Here is an 18,905-nt window from a genome sequence, read left to right on the forward strand (position 1 = left end):
TGAGACGGCGCATACAGCCTTTGCTACATCAGCTGATTGAAATGAAGGGATTAAGAAGTTATAAATGGGAAGGGCAAGTTGGCTGCGCAGTGGAGTCCTCAAGCCACGGGTATGGTAAGTCCGTAGATCTCTGCCGGAATGGGGAGGCGATGACCGGTAACTTGTTTGTTAAACTGAGTCCTGAGTTGAAGTAGGTTAGGATTTTTGAGATGTGGTTCATCAGAGTTCATCCAGTGGGTTTGTGGACACCAGCTGCCTTGTAAATTATTTTGAAAGCCAGGAACACATAGAGCAGGGGTCCCCAGCCCCCAGGCCGCACAGCAGGAGGTGAGTGGCTGGTGAGTGAGCGAAGCTTCATCTGCTCCCCGTCGGTCCCCATCGCTCCCCCCTCCCCCGTGGAGACATTGTCTTCCACGAAACTGGTCCCTGGTGCCAAAAAGGTTGGGGACCGCTGACATAGAGGATCAGGGCTTTGAATTCTATGGGGAAAGAGGTCGTGCATCTGGGCAGATTTTCTCAGCACCCAGTTTCAGGTTCAGCTTGTATTTCTTGCCAGCAAAGGGGCACCTAAAGGATTGGGTAACACCCTTCTGATGACTGTGTTCCTGGTTAGGAGGGTGGGAATTTGGAAGCTTTGTACAGCCACTGTCTTTTCAGCAAAATAAGGATACAACTGGTTTATGGTTGTAACCAGAGAATGGGCAAGTTCCCTCCAGTTTTCTCATCCGACGTCGTGTGATTCATGTTCATTTATTCAGCGGCTGTTCCCAGAGTGGCTAGTATGGGCCAAGCACTGTATTAGGACATAGGCTGGGCTCCTTTCTTGTTGGAATGACAGTGGAGCGGGCTAGTGGATTAAACAGATATTAATCACACGTGTAAAATTTGATTAGCTCAATGAAGGGGAAAAAAACCACTATTATGGATTCCGCGCGGGCGTTGCTGGCTGGGGAGCTGCGCAGTCACTGGCCAGGGACGGGATCCGCGGCTGACAGGCCGCCTGGGTGTCTCCTGGGGATGCGCTGGGTGCTCCGCGGAGGCGGCATCGGCGGCTGCAGGGGACGAGCTAGCGCCTGAAGCCCGTGGAGCCCGAACGGCGCGCACAGGTAGAGCGGAGGCGGGAGCTGGGGCCCCAGGGCCGCGCGCTCACCTGGGCGGCGCTGTGGGACCCGGGCTCCAACAGCGAGCGCAGCGCCTACCCGCCCCAGCAAACAAACAAAAGCAAGACATTGTCGGGGTAAATCAAGAGGGGGGTTATTTAGATTTGGAAACGGGTAGAGACTGAGAGTGTGATATAAGTTGAGAGGTCTCAAGGATGTATTGGAGCTGGTGAAGATTATAATGAGAATGTGGGCCAGGAGACCAAGGACCTGGCTTCTCTTCCCTGTTTGGCCACGTATCAAGGTACCTTCACACGAAGGACTTAACCTCTTTGAGCCTTGATTGCTTCATCTGTAAAATGGTGCTGTTATGAGACTCAAAGGAGATGATCCTTTTTGTTACCGAGTTTAGTGAGTTGTAAAATGCTGTTCAGCTACCTTGTCTTAGCTTGTGGCTTTCAACTTTTTTTTTTTTACCGCTACCTAGAGTAAGAAATACTTCCATATTTTGATCTACCACTACTACTTTTTCTTCTTCCTTCTCTCTCTCTCAACTGAAAAAATGTTTCAGGAAATAATACTTATCCTCATGTGTTATGTACTCTGATATTTCATTCTTTTCCCCCAAAAGTGCTAGTCGTAATCCATTAAATTGATGCCATTGCCTACTAATAATTGCAATTTATAATTTGAACAGTATTGATCTAGATAAGACTGTAGTACCTCACATCCTCTGAACCCATATTAAGGTGTCAGAGATAATTTTTTTTTTTTTCTGGTGTGTGTGTGAGGTCTGTTGTACGAGGAAATTATTTCTTTTTGGAGACTGATCCTTAATGTTATTTAAAAGTCATCTGACGCTTATGGCAATCAGGCTGTCTCCCAGCGTTGGTAAAGCTGTGATCCATTAGAGGGGCTCTGTGTACCCTGAGGTTCTCAGTGTTAAGTCAACAAAGAACTATGGCCAAGGACCCTGTATCAGTTAACCATTACCGCAGTAATACCACACACCAAACAACCCCCAAACCCCCAAAGCATACCGTGCCGAGCAGTCACGCATGCACCTGGGATGAGGTAGCTCTGCAGGTCTTGCCTGGACTCACTCAGTCTCTTGGAGTCGACTGGCTGTTGGCAGATCCAGGCTGACAGCAGCTGGAGCAGCTGGGATGTCTCAGCTCTGCTCCACGAGTCTTTCATCCTCTAGTAGGCTAGTCCTGGCATGTTCTCGTGCAAGAGGAAGCTTTGCAAGCTTCTGCTGGGAACACATTAGGCAATATCACATTGACCAAACCATGCCACGTGGCTCAGCCAGAGTTAAGGATGGGGCAGAATGTGTCTCAGTGGGAGAGCACTGCAAAGTTACATTGAAACAAGATGTGGAATTAGGCTGTGAGAAACTGTCATTGGCTCCGATTCTTTATTCCTCGCTGTCTCACACAGGATCTCCTTGACTCAGAAGTGGCCCTTTGCACAAGTAGGTCTCAAATCTGAGTCCTTGAGGCTATTTGCCTGAAAGACACCATGCTGTCCTCATATGCTGGTTCAATTGTCTTCCTTTTACCTAAACTTCCTTGCAAAGCCCCCTTCTCTTCAATGTAGGTCATCTTAGGAAAGTAGATGTTTGAGGAGTGCCTGCCCTGCCAACATAGGAGATATGCCTCCACCTGCCTGAATCCTAGTTGTGGGCATTATTTAGATTAAGCCACAACCCACACCATAGTTTTTACTCCTGTTTTCTCCAGTTTTTCCAAAGAATATATACCATTGTAGTATGGTATTTTTGAGTTGATTCATGAAGCTGGATATCTAAATGAGAGATACTTTAATGAGTAAAGTTAGTAACAGTCTATGTCAAAATATTGTATTTTGTCTCAAAATTTCCCCTAAGACTTAGCTCTGAACTTCTAGCTGTCTTTTAGCGATCCCTGCTCTCGAGCTCCCACAAGCACCTGTCTAAACCACTTCTGTGTTTCCTGTTTCAACAAACTACATCACTATCCACCCTCTTCCACAGAGTGAAGAGTCATCGTTAACACTTCATTGACAGCCACTATCTATCAGCTCTTTTTCTCTTGTGAATAATGGCTGGCATCATTATTCAGCCAGACACTGGAATTGTTCTTCGTCCGTTTACTTGGCCAGGTTCTGTGCTAAGAACTGGGGATGTGAGAGTGACTAAGACATGATACCTTCTTTTTGAAGCTTAGTATCTAGTCAAGAAGGAGAATTGTCAACACATAACTCACAATGTGGAGCTATGAATAAAGCATCCTTTCTTCCTACATCTTACTGCTCATCAGTCTTGCTCCTTCTGCCTCAGAAATGTACCTCAAACCTACCTCTTCATTCCTGTGGTCATTTTCCCTTGAATGGCTCAGAGCTTTCTGTTCTTCTCAGGGCTGGGGCAGTAGCCCTGGTCTCCCTGCCTTCACTCTTTACCCAATCTGTTCTCTCTTCCCTCAGCCACTTGATATCATTGGCTAAAACATGGACTCAAGGTGCCATTCCTTAGCTTGAAAACCATGAGAGGGTTTGGTTGTTGTACAGTAAGTGGAACATAGAATTATCATATAACCCGGCAATTCTGCCCCTTGGTATATACCCAAAATGATTGATAACAGGTGTTCAAACAAAAACTGGTACACTAATGTTCATGCAGCACTGTTCACAATAGTCCGAAGTGGAAACAACCAAAATGTCCATGAACTGATGAATGGATAAACAATGCATATCCATGCAGTGGAATATTGTTTAGCCAGAAAAGGGAATTGAGTACTGATATAGGCTGTAACATGGACGAACCTTACACATTGTGCTAAGTGAAAGGCTACATACTGTATGATTCCATTTATATGGAAAAGGCTACATACTGTATGATTCCATTTATATGAAATATCCAGAAAAGACAAATCTATAGAGGCAGAAAGCAGGTTAGTGGTTGCCAGGGATTAGGGGAGGGGGAGAATGAGGAGAGATTGCTTAATGTGTGTGGAGTTTCCTTTTGGAGTGATGAAAATGTTCAGAAACTGGTATGGTTGTACAACATTATGAATAGACTAAATGTCTATAATGGTAACCCTTACGTGTGTTTTTACCACAATAATGTAAATGTAAAACAAATTATCAGGGTTCCCTGACCAGCGATGGTTCGAGTTCAAATTTCACAGCATGTGGTTCATAGACCCTCATGGTATAGCCCAGCCTGGCTTACTAGCTTTGGTCCTCCCAAGCATCCTATGAACCAGCCCTACCTGGTGTGACATCTTCCTGCCTTTGCTTATGCTGGACTCTCACCTGGAGTGCCCTGTTCTTACTTTTCTGCTTGATGAAATTTAAGATCTGGCTTGAATGCCATTCTTCTATGAGGGCTTACCCATGCTCCATTGATCCTTCCTCCGTGTTCCCATAGCACCTTATTCAGCTCATGAACCACAGTGAGTCATAGTCAAGTGTGTATCTTCACCCTGCTAGATGGTGAGTGCCATGCAGGCAGGGAAAATGTCTGATTTGAATTTGAATCCCTACGGCCTTGCACAGGATGCGATACTTACTAGTTCATGAGTATTTATTGAATTGAATTTGGTTAAGGCTTGATTACTGTCTTGGTTCTGCCCCTAAACTAAAGCTGTAGCTCTAATCCTTAAGTTAAAACTCTCTGTAACAATCACTATACTTTGATTGCAATCATCCTTGATTATCTTCATCTAATTACCATTAATTGACTTAACCGTATCGAATTTCTTCCTAGTTTACTAGCACCTGCTCAACTAAACTGTTTGTGTTTTTTTGGTAATTCGAGCACTCGCTTTGCTTTCACCTGCCCTCAAATTTCCTGATATTGCAGCTAATATTCTTACCTCCCTTTCCTATGCAGGTAAGTTCTTTGAAAACTTAACATTTCACCATTTTCTGTTTTCTAGGAAAATTGTGACAGAGGACAAGTGTTTTGCTATTTCATTAGAGGATCATTTTGTCTTAGAATAGCATAGTTAGCAAAGAGGGTCAGAGCGATACAGCATCAGGAGAAATCTGGTAGTTTTCCCCCACTTAATTGCAGGTCACGGCTTCTTCACGTGTCATTATTTTCTCACGCGTTGGATATCCTTTCTTTATTAAATAAACTGCAGCAACAAAGTTAAAGTTACATCTAAGTGAATGGGGATATTTTACATTATCCTTCTGTACTGCTAGCACTTTTCCCCAGTTTTATTGAGATGATTGACATACAATGTATTGGTTTAAGGTTTACAGCATAATGATTTGATACATATATAGCAAAATGATTACCACAATAAGTTTAGTTAACATCCATCAACTTACAAAGTTACAATTTTTTTCTTGTGATGAATTTTTAAGATTTATTGTCTTAGCAACTTTCAAATATACAGTACAGTTCAGAACAGTAGTCCCTCCCCTAACCCACTATGCTATGTTTCAGCACCCTCAGTGGATGCCTGAAAGCACAGATAGTACTGAACCCTACATATACTATGATTTTTCCTGTGTATATATATACCTATGATGAAGTTTAATAATTAGGCACAGTTAGAAGAACAATAAATAATAGAGTAATTATAACAGTATACTATAATAGTCATTATATGATCACTGTCTCAAAATATACTCACCCTTCTTGTGACGATGTGAGATGATTAAATGCCTATGTGATGAGATGAAGTGAGGTGAATGATGTAGGCATTGTGGCCTGACATCAGGCTACTACTGACCTTCTGATGATAGGAGAATCACCTGCTTCAGGTGATCCTGGATCATTGAGCTATGATGATATCGATGGTTGGATGGCAGGAGCAGATGATGTTGATGGTTGGGGATCCTGGGGAGGACAGAGTGGGACAGCACGAGATTTCGTCACGCTACTCAGAATGGCTTGCAACTTAATACTTATGAATTGTTTATTTCTGGAATTTTTCACTTTATATTTTTGGACCGAGGTTGACCACGAGTAACTGAAACGATGGAAAGAGAAACCATGGAAAAGAGGGGACTGCTGTATTAACTATAGTCACCATGCTGTCCATTACATCCGAGAATTTATTTCTTGTAATAGGAAGTATGTACCTTTTGACCATCTTGATCCATTTCCCCCACCCTGTACCTCTGACAACTGCCAATCTTTTCTGTTTCTATAAGTTCACTTGAAAAGACTTCTGCATGTAAGTGAGATCGTACAGTACTTGTCTTTCTGATTGATTTACCTCACTTAGTTATGCCCTCAAGGTCCATCCATGTTGCTGCAAGTGGCAGGATTTCCTTCTTTCTCGTGACTAAATATTTCATTTTATATGCATACTACATCTTTATCCATTCATCTGTTGACGGACCCTTACTCTGTTTCATATCTTGACTATTGTGAATGCTACAAGGAACATGGGAGTGCAGATGTCTTTTGGAATTAGTCTTTTTGTTTTCTTTGGATAAATACCCAGAAGTAGAATAGCTGCATCATATGGTAGTTCTATTTTTAATTTTTTTGAGGAATCTCCATACTGTTTTTCCATAGTGGCTGCACCAACTTACATTCTGATCAGCAGGGCACAAAGTTTCCCTTTTCTCCACGTACTTGCCAATACTTATTATCTCGTGCCTTTTTGGTGATACCTGACACCTGTTAGAATAGCTCTCTCACTGTGGTTTTGATTTGTATTTCCCTGATTAGTAATGTTGAACACCTTCGCATGTACCTGTTGGCCATTTGTATGTTGTCTCTGGGAAACTGTCTATTCAGTTCCTCTGCCCATTTTTTTAATCAGATTTTTTTTCTATTGATTTGTATGAGTTCTTTATATATTTTAGATATTAATCCCTTATCAGATATATCATTTGCAAATATTTTCTCCCATTCAGTTGGTGGCCTTTGTATTTTGTTGATGCTTTCCTTTGCTGTGCGGTAACCTTATAGTTCAATGTAGTCTCAGTTGTCTTTTTGCTTTTGGTGTCAGATCCAAAAAAATCATTTCCAAGACCAATGACAAAGAGCCCCTCTATGCTCAAGAAGTTTTATGGTTTGTACTGCTAGCCTTGAATTTTAACATAGTATAGGTTGCTACAGAAAATGTTTTTGAGTTATTTTCCTCATTTAATTTTAGAAGGGCCAATATTTCAATATTTTGTGTCCTAAAATACCACTTTGGAGCCTTCCTACATAAAAAGTAGACTAGTAAAGATTCAGGATGAAACTAAAGGTGTCACTTTAATTTGTGTACATATCATTTTATAATGTGATTTCATGATGGGACAAGCATTGACAAGGAAGCCCAAGTTAACAAGAGACAGGAGAACAAGAAATTAGGTGATGACTCTTCTCACTCCACCCCAATATTTAAGCTTTAAAAAAAAATCTGCCTCATGTCTTGAGGGAAAATTTGCTATACAGATTGAGTTGTACTCATTAAATACTTTCATCGTTTGGCTGAAACAGAAGAGGAGCCAGAAAAATCTGAGTTTTCAATATTGTCTCATCACTTATTTTCTATGTAACTTATTTTAAAATAAAGCAGGGATAAGAGTACCTACATCGTGTGTTTTTGTAAGGATTCGAAGAGTCAATCAATTTAAAGCCCTTAGAATAGGGCTGCATGTAATCACTGCTATTTTCATGATCATAAATCTAGTTACGTATGTACCTAATTCATCCAGTGGGTAATGGGCACCTCCGTGCCTGCAGAGTGCAAAGTGGTGTGGATGTAAAAATGATGGCCTCTTTGGAGCTTCCAGCAGAGACAATAATTTCACCCATGGTTATAATTCACTAGAATACAGTCATCTCTCATCCCTTTCTTCCCTCACACCCCTCATTGGGTCTATGTCTGCTCTTTATAATAATGGATCCTGTCCCTTCGGCCTCTTCAGGGTCTTTTTCAGCTTCTTTCCAATTAGTGTGTACATTCCCTCAAGTCCTACATCCTATAAACAAAGACAAAACCCAGTTCTCGATCTGTAACAAAAATGAGCAAACCCAAAATACTAACAAAACAAGTAAAACCCAACTCTTTAACTCTAGGGTGCCCTCTAGCCACCGCTCTCCACCCCTCTCTTCACAGATGACTCCAAAGAGAAGCCTGCATTCGTTCTCTTCCCTTTTCACCCCTTTCTTCCCTTAACTGCATCTGACACCTTCACCCACTCCTGCATGGGCTATATTAAGTCATCAGTGACCTCCTAATCGCCAAACCCTGTGGGTATTTTCCCATCCTAACCTCGCCCTGTCTCAGTGGGGTATTTCAGCTCTTGGGAGATCTCCGTGTAGCCCGTCAAGCCCTGGGTTCTATTCCACTTCTGTTCTACTCCTTCACTAGACCCTCTCTCTATGTCCTTTAAATATCAATGTAACCATAGAGTCTGCCCGTTTCTCCTATTCCATCTGCGCTTGCTGGTTTGTAGCCACTACCCCATTTCACCTGTGATCTGTATTCTGTATTGTAGGCTCAAATCTCTTGCCTGACCTTTTCTGACTTCTTTCTAGACATACCCATATAGATGTCCCACAGGTACCCCAACTCAGGTAAACCAAAACCCTCTTTTTTTTTACCCCAAATTCTTTTTCTTCTGTATTTTCTGTCTTGATGAATGTACCCAGTTGTCCAAGCCAGAAACCTAGAATAAGCCTAGACTTTGCTGTCCTTCTCCCCACATCCTGGTAGTAAGCCGTGTTGAATCTATCCTTATTCCCACTCTCCCTGCCTTGGTTCAAACCTTGTCACTTTTTTTATAAATTTATTTTTTGTCTGTGTTGGGTCTTTGTTGCTGTGCGTGGGCTTTCTCTAGTTGCGGTGAGCAGGGGCTACTCTTCGTTGCAGTGCGCGGGCCTCTCATTGCGGTGTCTTGTCTTTGTTGCAGAGCATGGGTTCTAGGTGCGTGGGCTTCAGTAGCTGTGGCATGCAGGCTCAGAAGTTGTGGCTCGTGGGCTCCAGAGTGCAGGCTCAGTAGTTGTGGCGCACGGGGCTTAGTTGCTCTGCCGCATGTGGGATCTTCCCGGACCAGGGCTCAAACCTGTGTCCCCTGTGTTGGCAGGTGGATTCTTAACCACTGAGCCACCAGGGAAGTCCCAAACCTTGTCACTTTTGTCTGGACCAATATGTTGTCACTAGTCTTCCCAGGAGTATCTCCAAACCATTTTCTTGATACTATTGATGATACTATTCTTTTTTGCCCTATTACACTTCTTGCCCAACTACTTTGATCAATGTGTATCTATTCTCCACTCCCTCAAGTACTACAGCTTTTACTATAAAGGAAAATAATAAATTCAACACTCAAAACTCCCTTTAAAAAGGAAAGACCAGAAAGTATCGTGAGGATTACATCATGCCTGGAAATGTCCTAAACGAGACACTCTGGGTCAGCGATTGGCAGTTGAGGGCCTTGCAGTGAGCCTTTCCTCCTTCAGTGTTGAGTTCATCTGCCCTGAAATGCTCTGACCCAGAAGTTCACTCTTCACGGAAAGACTCTGACCCCAGATTCACCTGCTCTCGGTCCTGGCTCATTCAGGAATAGAATAGGGCTGACATTGAACTGTACTTGGGTATGAGTTGTTAGCACAGATGGTGGCCTCCATGTGTGATGCTTGCCATGTGACCGGTGTCTGAGAGCAGATGGGTGCCTTCCTTCTGCACCAGCTGACACCTGAATCCTCCTCAAAGGCATAAAGTACAAGTGGAGTAAGGCGATCTGGAGCCGGCAAGGCAAGGAGTCACATGACAGCGTTCTTTCCTCTGGGGCAGGAGCTTCTGGGTGTGTGTCCTAAGGCCAGATCTGGAATTTTGTTTCCCATAGGAGACATGTTACTCTCCCAAGTTTTGATTTAATAATGACAGCTGCCACTTATATCCCTGTGAATAGTTCACAAGGTGCTTTGCTACGCATTATCTCACTTGATGTTCACACTGAACATCACACTGAACACGTTGGTTTCCTAGGACTGCTGCACAAACTTAGTGGGATAAACAACAGAAATTTATTCTACCTCAATTCTGGAGGCCAGAAGTTTGAAATCAAGATGGCAGCAGGACTGTGTTCCCTCTGAAAGCTCAAAGGAGCAATCTTCCCCTTCCTCTTCCAGCTTTTGGTAGCCCCTGGAATTTTTTGGTTTGTGACAGCATGTCTCTGCCTCTGTCTTTATATGGTCCTGTGTGTGTGTTCCTCCCTTCTGTCTCTTGTAAGGACACTGTCACTGGATTCAGGGCCCATCCTAAACCAAGATGATCTCATCTTGAGATCCTTACCTTAATTACATCTGCAAAGAACCTTATTCCAAATAAGTTCAGATTCTGAGGTTCTGTGTGGGGATATATTTTAGAGGGCACTCTTCAACCCACTGTGGATAGGTGTTAGTATACTCATCTGAGGATGTAGAAACTTAGGGTAAGTGTTTTGCTCAGACACATCGGAGCATGGACTCAAACTTGAGTCTTTGGACACCAGATCTCACACCTTCCCACTGGGTCATGTTAGCCCCCAGTCTCTCAATATGTGGGTATCTTTGTGCAGCAGGAGCATTGCTTTCCTTCCATGTGTTAAGCACCACTGCAGTCTTGTGAACTGCGTGTATCCTTGTCAAATCAAGAACAGACCAAATTGGAGCTTTCCTACTGTGGCTGAGACTGGAATGGGGGAAGAGTGAGTTAATGATGGATTCCTGGCTCAGTCATTTCTCTCTGCTTTATCCTTCTCTTTCCTGTGTCTTCAGGACCATCAGCGAAGTGTAGCTGCTAGAGTTGTGTGGTCAGTGTGGCTGAGCTGACTGGGCAAGGACTTGAGACCCCCTCCGACATGCTGTGTCCCTCCTTCCTTGGGTGACAGGCACCTATACTCCACACCTAAAGCTTGAAAGGAAATGCAAATGTAAACAACGTTTTCAGTTTCTCTGTACACTGCTGAGGAAGGTCAGATGAAGGTCATATAGAGGTCAAGGTTGTGGGGTGGAACACCCCAGCATCCTACTGCTGTCCAGGACCTCTCCATTGGGCCTGTCCCTCTGGGATGGCTCTCTCGCTCCAAAGCTTTTCCTTTTTTTGCTTCCTGTATAAAGACTTTCTGGTCCCATGTGCCATTTTTCTGAAGGATTTTTTTCTTGTTTATTTAAACCTTTTATTATGAAATATTTCAGACGTGAAAAAGCATAACAATATGATGAAAGCACATACCCATCACTTACCTGTGAAGACATCAGATATTACTGATACGTTTGAAGCCCTCATGTACCCTTCCTTTCCCTACAGAGGTAACTGCTGTTCTGAATTGGGAGTTTACAATGCTCATGCATTTCCTTACATTATGACTTCATTGCCTCTATCCCTACGTGACACAAAATCTTGATCCCAAGGGAATACAGAGCTTCTTTAGGCTTTGAAGAAGGCCATTTGGGGTGACATTTAGGGGAAAGATATGGGGGCTAACATTTATTGAGCACCTACTACGGACTGGTTCTGTGTCAGGTGGTTTCCATGCACTCTCACTGACACCAGCCATCTGCATTTGGGCTCATTATCCTTGTTTTACAGAGATAAGTAACTGCCCCAAGACCTAAAAGCTAATAGCCGTTTGCACCATGTTTCTCCTCAAATTGCAATTCATCTCTTAAAGCAGAGTGGTGAGGAGGGTGCTGGTCTGGAACACTCGGTATGAACTGGCTGTGTGACTCTGAATGAGCCCCCTGACCTCCCCATATCTCTGAAGTGAGAAGTATTGAGTCAATCCCTAAGAACTCTGTTTTTTAAATTCTAAACTCTCTTAAAGACATAGATATAAATGCTTTCACCCTGTGGAGTTTTACCAAAGGCCCTTTCCCCTCCAAACTCCCCCTAAGACATTTAGCTGGACACTTTCCTATCACTTTGAAGTCCTTTCTGTGGTACCCACATGAGCCTGCAAAGCAGTATATGTCACCTTGGGCCAACCCCTGAGAGGTGAGAAATGTGAAATACTCCAGCTGCCCTTCCCGTCTTCCCTCTCCCTGTATACCTCTGGGCTTGTTGAATGGTGGAGTCAAGGTGGACCAAACTCATCAAGGTTGAGCATGGTCTCTCCTTGGTGAAGAGAAGCTTCTGGTAAGTTTAAAGTAGGCACACTCCTGATTCTCTTCCTATGCTTCTCTGCTTTCTCTCTTCTTTCCCTCTGCAAGTTCTTTACAAGAAAGATCACTAGGGCCTTTCTTGATGCCTTTTGGCCACTTAAAGCCAAGCCCACCTTTGCCATATGCTGCATCCCCTCTTCTTTTCTAACTCCTGCCTGTATTCTCTCCTCACTCCACTCAAAACTCCATTTTTCCAGCACAGGGGTCCTCAGTGGTGTAGGAAGAAAGGCATTTGTCCAGAGGGCATGCATGACTTTGGCCCCAGGCACATGTCTTGTCCTTGGGCTGATTCCTGCAGGTCCTTAGCATCAGGGTCCCCAAGGCCACCTCCAGATTCATTGATTCACTGGGAGAATTCACAGGACTCAGCACACAGTCATGATCACAGCTAAGATATATTTTGATGAAAGGATACAAAGCAATATCAGCAAATGGAAAAGAGATGTGGGGCAAAGTCCAGAGGAAACCGAGCGCAAGCTTCCAAGGGTTTTCTCCCAGCTCCTGTGTGGAGTTGCACAGGATGTACGTAACTCCTCCGGCACCAAGTTGTGACGACATGCGTGAAGTGTCGTTTACCAGGGAAGCTCATTAAAGACTTGGTGCCTAGGGGTTTTTTTGGTCACGTGGGTACCCTTTTCCTGGCATGTACCAAAATCCCAGACTCCCATGAGGAAAGCAGGTGTTCAGCGTAACCCACATTGCTTGTACAAACCGAGGCACAGTGAGCCGTTGTGTCAGAATGGAGGGAACCCTCCTGAGGTCCAAGTTTTCAGATGCCAACCAAGGACCAATAAGCCTTTCTAAGGAAAGCAACCTCAGGCCTGCAACGTTAACTCTTCTCTGCACAGTCTGAGTCTTCCTTCTCCAGTTCCTAAATTTTCAGTCGCTGACAGTTTCTCTTCCCCGTCTCTAAAGTGGACCCTCTTTCTCAGCAGCCTGGGCTTCCTTTCCCAGGGCTCAAGGTGGAAGGAGAAATGTTCCCCCCGTCCCTCCAGTGTCCTTGTTCCCCCTTCACTAAGCACATAGAGGCTTTATCATTAATCACTAGGGGAAAAGGGGGATAACAAAAGCAGTAGAAACCTTATAAAGTTCCCTTAATCATGAGCGTATCCACTTGCCTTTTCTTACTACCCGGAGGTCATAAGGTGCCGGAGGCTGCCCAGATGATTCTAGATGCTGGGATGTTGAGAGCCCAATAACTAACCCACCAGATTTCAGGACTGGTTGAGAGGTGGGTGCTTGGCATGTAGAGATGAACATTTCACCTCTTTTCCTGATAGAATGGTTTGGAGAATGTAGCCTAAGTTGGGTAATGCTCCCCTTTACACTTTCCAGGCCTTGGGACAGCCCAACTCAGGCAAAATTCAAGCTACTAGGGCAACCACTGCCTTGTGCTGGTTCAGGTGGAGAGGGAAGAAAGGGGCCCAGAATCTCTAGTGCTTTTGACTTTCAGCCAGATTACCTTTTCCCAACTGAACAACATGGCTCCCTTGGAAAGGAATAGAATATCAGAAATGTCAGTTAGCTTAGAAAGTTCTCTACGTGGAAACCTAGAGATTTGAGGTTGGGGAGGATAAGTGTTCATCTTCAACACTAGGTGAGACCGTGGTCAGGAAAGTCCAGCTCTGCTGGTGGAGTGCCCAGACCCTTCTAGAACTTACTCCTTATTTCTCTCTGGATGAGGTCTGGTATTGACTGTCCTGCACACCCACTCTGTGCCGTGGCTGCTGCAGTTTCCATGAGGGCAGAGAGTTCTCACTCTTCACTGCTGAGTCCCCAGCATGAAAACCTAGAACATGATAGGTGCCCAATGGATACTTGTCAGATGAATCCATTATTCCAGTTAGTCTTCAGAAGGGCCTTCTGAAGTAGTATGTTAGGTAAATTCCTCATCTTTAAGACAAGAACAGTGTCTCAGTGAGATTAAATAACTTGCGTAAGGCATATACCATAGTAAGTGGTGAGCAGGGATTTGAACCAGCTTCACCTGGGTACAAAAAAGGAGTTCTAAACCATGGCTGCTTGGTTTGCCTGGAGTATTTTGTTTTTTAAAAAAAATTATTTATTTTTGGCTGCGTTGGGTCTTTGTTGCTGCGCATGGGCTTTCTCTAGTTGCGGCAAGCGGGGGCTACTCTTCGTTGCGGTGCACAGGTTTCTCATCGCGGTGGCTTCTCTTGTTGCGGAGGACGGGCTCTAGGTATGTGGGCTTCAGTAGCTGTGGCTCACGGGCTCTAGAGCACAGGCTCAGTAGTTGTGGCGCATGGGCTTAGTTGCTCCGCGGCATGTGGGATCTTCCTGGACCAGGGCACGAACCTGCGTCCCCTGCATTGGCAGGCAGATTCTTAACCACTGCGCCACCAGGGAAGTCCTGCCTGGAGTATTTTGGGTGCAGCGTGCTACAGTGGGGGGAGTTTGTCTTCTGTGACTTTTGTTCAGTATAAACATGGGAGCCTAGTTTTGCTGAAGTCCACGTGGCCACAAGAGTCTGCCCCACTGACTGGAAACCCACAGGCCTGCTGGCACTGTCCCTGCACCAGCTTCGGACAGACTATTCTCTTCTTAGTTTAAAGAGCTTTGTTCCACACTGAGCTTCCTGGTTCTGCTCTGTGGGACATCCCTGCTTCCCAGCCCCTTCGCAGAACCTAATCAGTCATGGAGCCGTGCTCAAGTTGCCACCTCCACTGAGGCTCTTTCTGACTTACTAGACTTAGAGTTTTACAGTCTTAAAGCAGTTTAGCCGTAACAGAAATAAAATGGGCATATCTCCACCAAGGAGAAAGCTTGAACAAACAGGGCTAATTCACACTAAGGAATGAGTGCCCCAGAGGATACTTATTACCCAAGCCAAGCGATCCTCTTCCATATCCGGCTCCCCAGCCACGTCCACGCTGTGTCTCTTCTCCAGCCAGTCAGCTGTTCACAAATGCCCGACCTTCAGATGGGCAGCTCTTCCTGAAGAGCTGCTGTGCTCAGAAGTCTATTCTCAGTGCATGTAAGTCCAGGCACTTTTAGTCATGGGGGGCTTTTGTGAACTGGCCTTGAATTTTACCATGGCTTATAACCCCACTTCTTCCATACATCTATCAATCCACCCCACATTCACTGAGTACATACCAGGCTTTGTGCTATTTCTTGGCAATATACAACTAAATACATGCTCCTTAGTCACATGGGGAGCTTGTTATGAGTTCTGAACAAAGGCCTAGTAACTGCTTTTTCCCTAAATTGAGGACCACCTGTTGGGCATCTCAAGGAGAAGTAGCAAGGATTGGGGTCCTATTTGGTTATCAGAGGCCTCTAGGGAAATCTGATACTCAGCTGCAGGCTGCTTTTAAACTGTGGAAAACCTCCTGACACCCATGGACGGCTGGGTAATTACTAGATGATCATTTTTGTTCATAGGCTTCTTTGGGGCATCATTCAATCAAATGTGTGTTCTAGAAGGAATAGTACTGATTATGTATAAAGTGGAAACTAATACTATTGGTCACACTCTTATTGAGGGTGACAAGAGGGGAGTCCAGTAACCATTGCTGATGACAGGTGAGTTAAGGGTACTGCTTGCTTGATGATACTGTCATTATAGCTGTTAAAACACTTGCTCCTTGCAAACCCCATCTGAGAAGGACATCGATTAAAGTAAAAGTGTCACATGGCTTTATTTACTTAAATGTGCTGAGAAAATGAAATTCTCCCAACACCTTGAGTTTTCTTACAGCTGAGGATTGAAACACTTTGTCCTGGGGGAATAGCAAATCAAGCCTTTTGTGGAGAAGGGCATGTTAGAAAGTCTGGACTTTGAGTTGCGCTCTGAGTTTAAGTCCCAGCTCCATAACTGATGTGCCAGACGACCTTAGAAGAATCAGAGTAGTGCCTGTCTGATGATGACGCATTGAAGAGTAAATTAAGCTGCCTTTGAGTACTGTTGTTACCGAGTCAGGTCCGGCTGCTCGCCGCTCAAAAATCAATACTGAAGAGAGACAAATGTTGGTAGAAAGGAAAGTTGCTTTTAATCAGAATGCCGGCAATCTGGGGAGATGAGGGACTCAGTGTCCCCCCAAAACCATCTCTGAAGATTCTGCTTGGCCATGAAAGTTGTTAAAGGGAAAAAGGGAAGTAATCTCAGTTAATCATTGAGATAGGGGGTCAGAGTCGTCGCTATCCCCCACTGTGTGCAGGCTTGTCGACTTGTGATTTTTCTTTAGATGCTATCTTATTCACACTGTGAGATTAATGAAGGTGAAGCTAGGGAAGAGATCTGATCATCTGTTAATTACTTATTCTTCACATCTACTTCTTTGATTTACGGAAAGAACCAATAGATTAGGCAAGGTATCGTGTGGTCAAAAGATCTGAAAGGTGTGTTAGGGCTGGAGATGAGTAGAGCATAGGGTTCCTGGTTTAAGGTTAGTGACAAGACAAAAGGGCCTCCTGCAGCTCTTCCTGCCAAATGCTGCTTACACCATTTTTATGTTGGAAGCATGAACATAGCCAGAGTAATAAGGTTGTATAACAAAATGACAGTAGGAGGAGATAGTCAAGATATGATTTGAAGAATGCCAAAACACATGCTACGTAGGGTATCGTGGAATTGTAGCCGTGGAAGATGAGAGTCTTAGTACAATGCCAATCTAAGAGTCTTTTCCTTCTCTACCCCAACAGGAAACAAGGTCAAAATCAAATCCTGGAAGGACCATGGGCTAGTCCTCACTGCTTTGCAATACATGTATTTCTTAATCATAGGTGGGGGCTTGTGGAGTGAAGGTGATGGAGAGTCCACGTTCTTTGAAACCCATGGAAAAAGTTGTGACTCTGACCCTGTACCTTTTACATTTATTTCTGTCCTCATCACACTGCACATCAATATACACGCTTACATATTTGACTCTCTTGGGTCTCTGAGTGCCCCTGAGTCAGGAATTTGTTCCGTATTTCCAGTGTTGGTTTTTTTGTTTATTTTTAGCACAGGGTCTCTGCATTGTCATAGGTCCTCAATGTGTTTGTTGAATTGAACTGCTTTATTTGGTTTGTTAGAGCTTTGAGTTGCGAATGACATACTTAGATGTTAATGTTTTTACTAGTATTTTCCTGTAACTTAAAGTCCTGCAGTTTCCCCAGATTTTCAGAGTTCCCCATAGTGAGTTCACATCACACTTAGATGTTTCAGGAAGACAGGAAGTAGCATTAAATTTAGTAGACTAATTCTGTCTATATAAAATTTCAAAGAGACTTTGAATCCCTTAAATCTAAGTGATTAACAGCTATTAGAAATGTCATGTCATAAATCTCTGTGCCTGTGATAGCATCTAATTGTGAAAAACCATCTGTTTAGGTAGCTATTTACAGTGTGACAAATAGCTTCCCTGTTGAAACCAGGAAACAACCAAAATTCAAAGACCAAAAAACCTATCCACACAGTCATTTTTTTTAATATCCTTATTGGAGTATAATTGATTTACAACGTTGTGTTAGTTTCTGCTGTATAACAAACTGAATCAGCTATATGCATATGTATATCTCCACATCCCCTCCCTCTTGCATCTCCCTCCCACCCTCCTTATCCCACCCCTCTAGGTGGTCACAAAGCACCAAGCTGATCTCCCTGTGCTATGCAGCTGCTTCCCACTGCTAGCTGTTTTACATTTGGTAGTGTATATAGGTCCATGCCACTCTCTCACTTCATCCCAGCTTACCCTTCCCCCTCCCCGTGTCCTCAAGTCCATTCTCTGCGTCTGCGTGTTTATTCCTGTCCTGCCCCTACGTTCATCAGAACAATTTTTTTTCTTAGATTCCATATATATGTGTTAGCATATGGTATTTGTGTTTCTCTTTCTGACTTACTTCACTCTGTACGACAGATTCTAGGTCCATCCACCTCACTACAAATATCTCAATTTCGTTTCTTTTTATGGCTGAGTAATATTCCCTTGTGTATATGTGCCACATCTTCTTTATCCATTCCTCTGTCGGTAGATACTTAGGTTGCTTCCATGTCCTGGCTACTGTAGATAGTGCTGCAATGAACATTGTGGTACATGTCTCCTTTTGTTCTTTTTTTTTTTTAAACATCTTTATTGGAGTATAATTGCTTTACAATGGTGTGTTAGTTTCTGCTTTATAACAAAGTGAATCAGTTATACATATACATATGTTCCCATATCTCTTGCCTCTTGCGTCTCCCTCCCTCACACCCTCCCTATCCTACCCCTCTAGGTGGTCACAAAGCACCGAGCTGATCTCCCTGTGCTATGCGGCTGCTTCCCACTAGCTATCTATTTTCATGTCTCTTTTTGAATTATGATATTCTTAGGTTATATGCCCAGTATTGGGATTGCTGGGTCGTATGGTAGTTATATTTTTGGTTTCTTAAGGAACCTCCATACTGTTCTCCATACTGGCTCCATCAATTTACATTCTCACCAACAGTGCAAGAGAGTTCCCTTTTCTCCACACCCTCTCCAGCATTTACTGTTCGTAGATTTTTTGATGATGGCCATTCTGACTGGTGTGAGGTGATACCTCACTGTAGTTTTGATTTGCATTTCCCTAATAATTAGTGATGTTGAGCATCCTTTCGTGTGTTTGTTGGCAATCTGTATATCTTTGGAGAAATGTCTATTTAGGTCTTCTGCCCATTTTTGGATTGGGTTGTTTTTTTGATATTGAACTGCATGAGCTGCTTGTATATTTTGGACATTAATCCTTTGTTAGTT

At 43.8% G+C, this 18,905-nt stretch overlaps 1 protein-coding gene across 1 annotated transcript in view; it reads left to right on the top strand.

The window, feature by feature from the left end:
- The window catches only part of ANO4 (anoctamin 4), a 426,079-nt gene that overhangs the window by 9,797 nt on the left and 397,377 nt on the right, over positions 1 to 18,905 (top strand). The gene's annotated exons all lie outside the window — the stretch shown is intronic.

The sequence above is a fragment of the Orcinus orca genome, chromosome 11 (assembly GCF_937001465.1).
Source record: "Orcinus orca chromosome 11, mOrcOrc1.1, whole genome shotgun sequence".
NCBI classification, from domain to species: Eukaryota; Metazoa; Chordata; class Mammalia; order Artiodactyla; family Delphinidae; genus Orcinus; species Orcinus orca.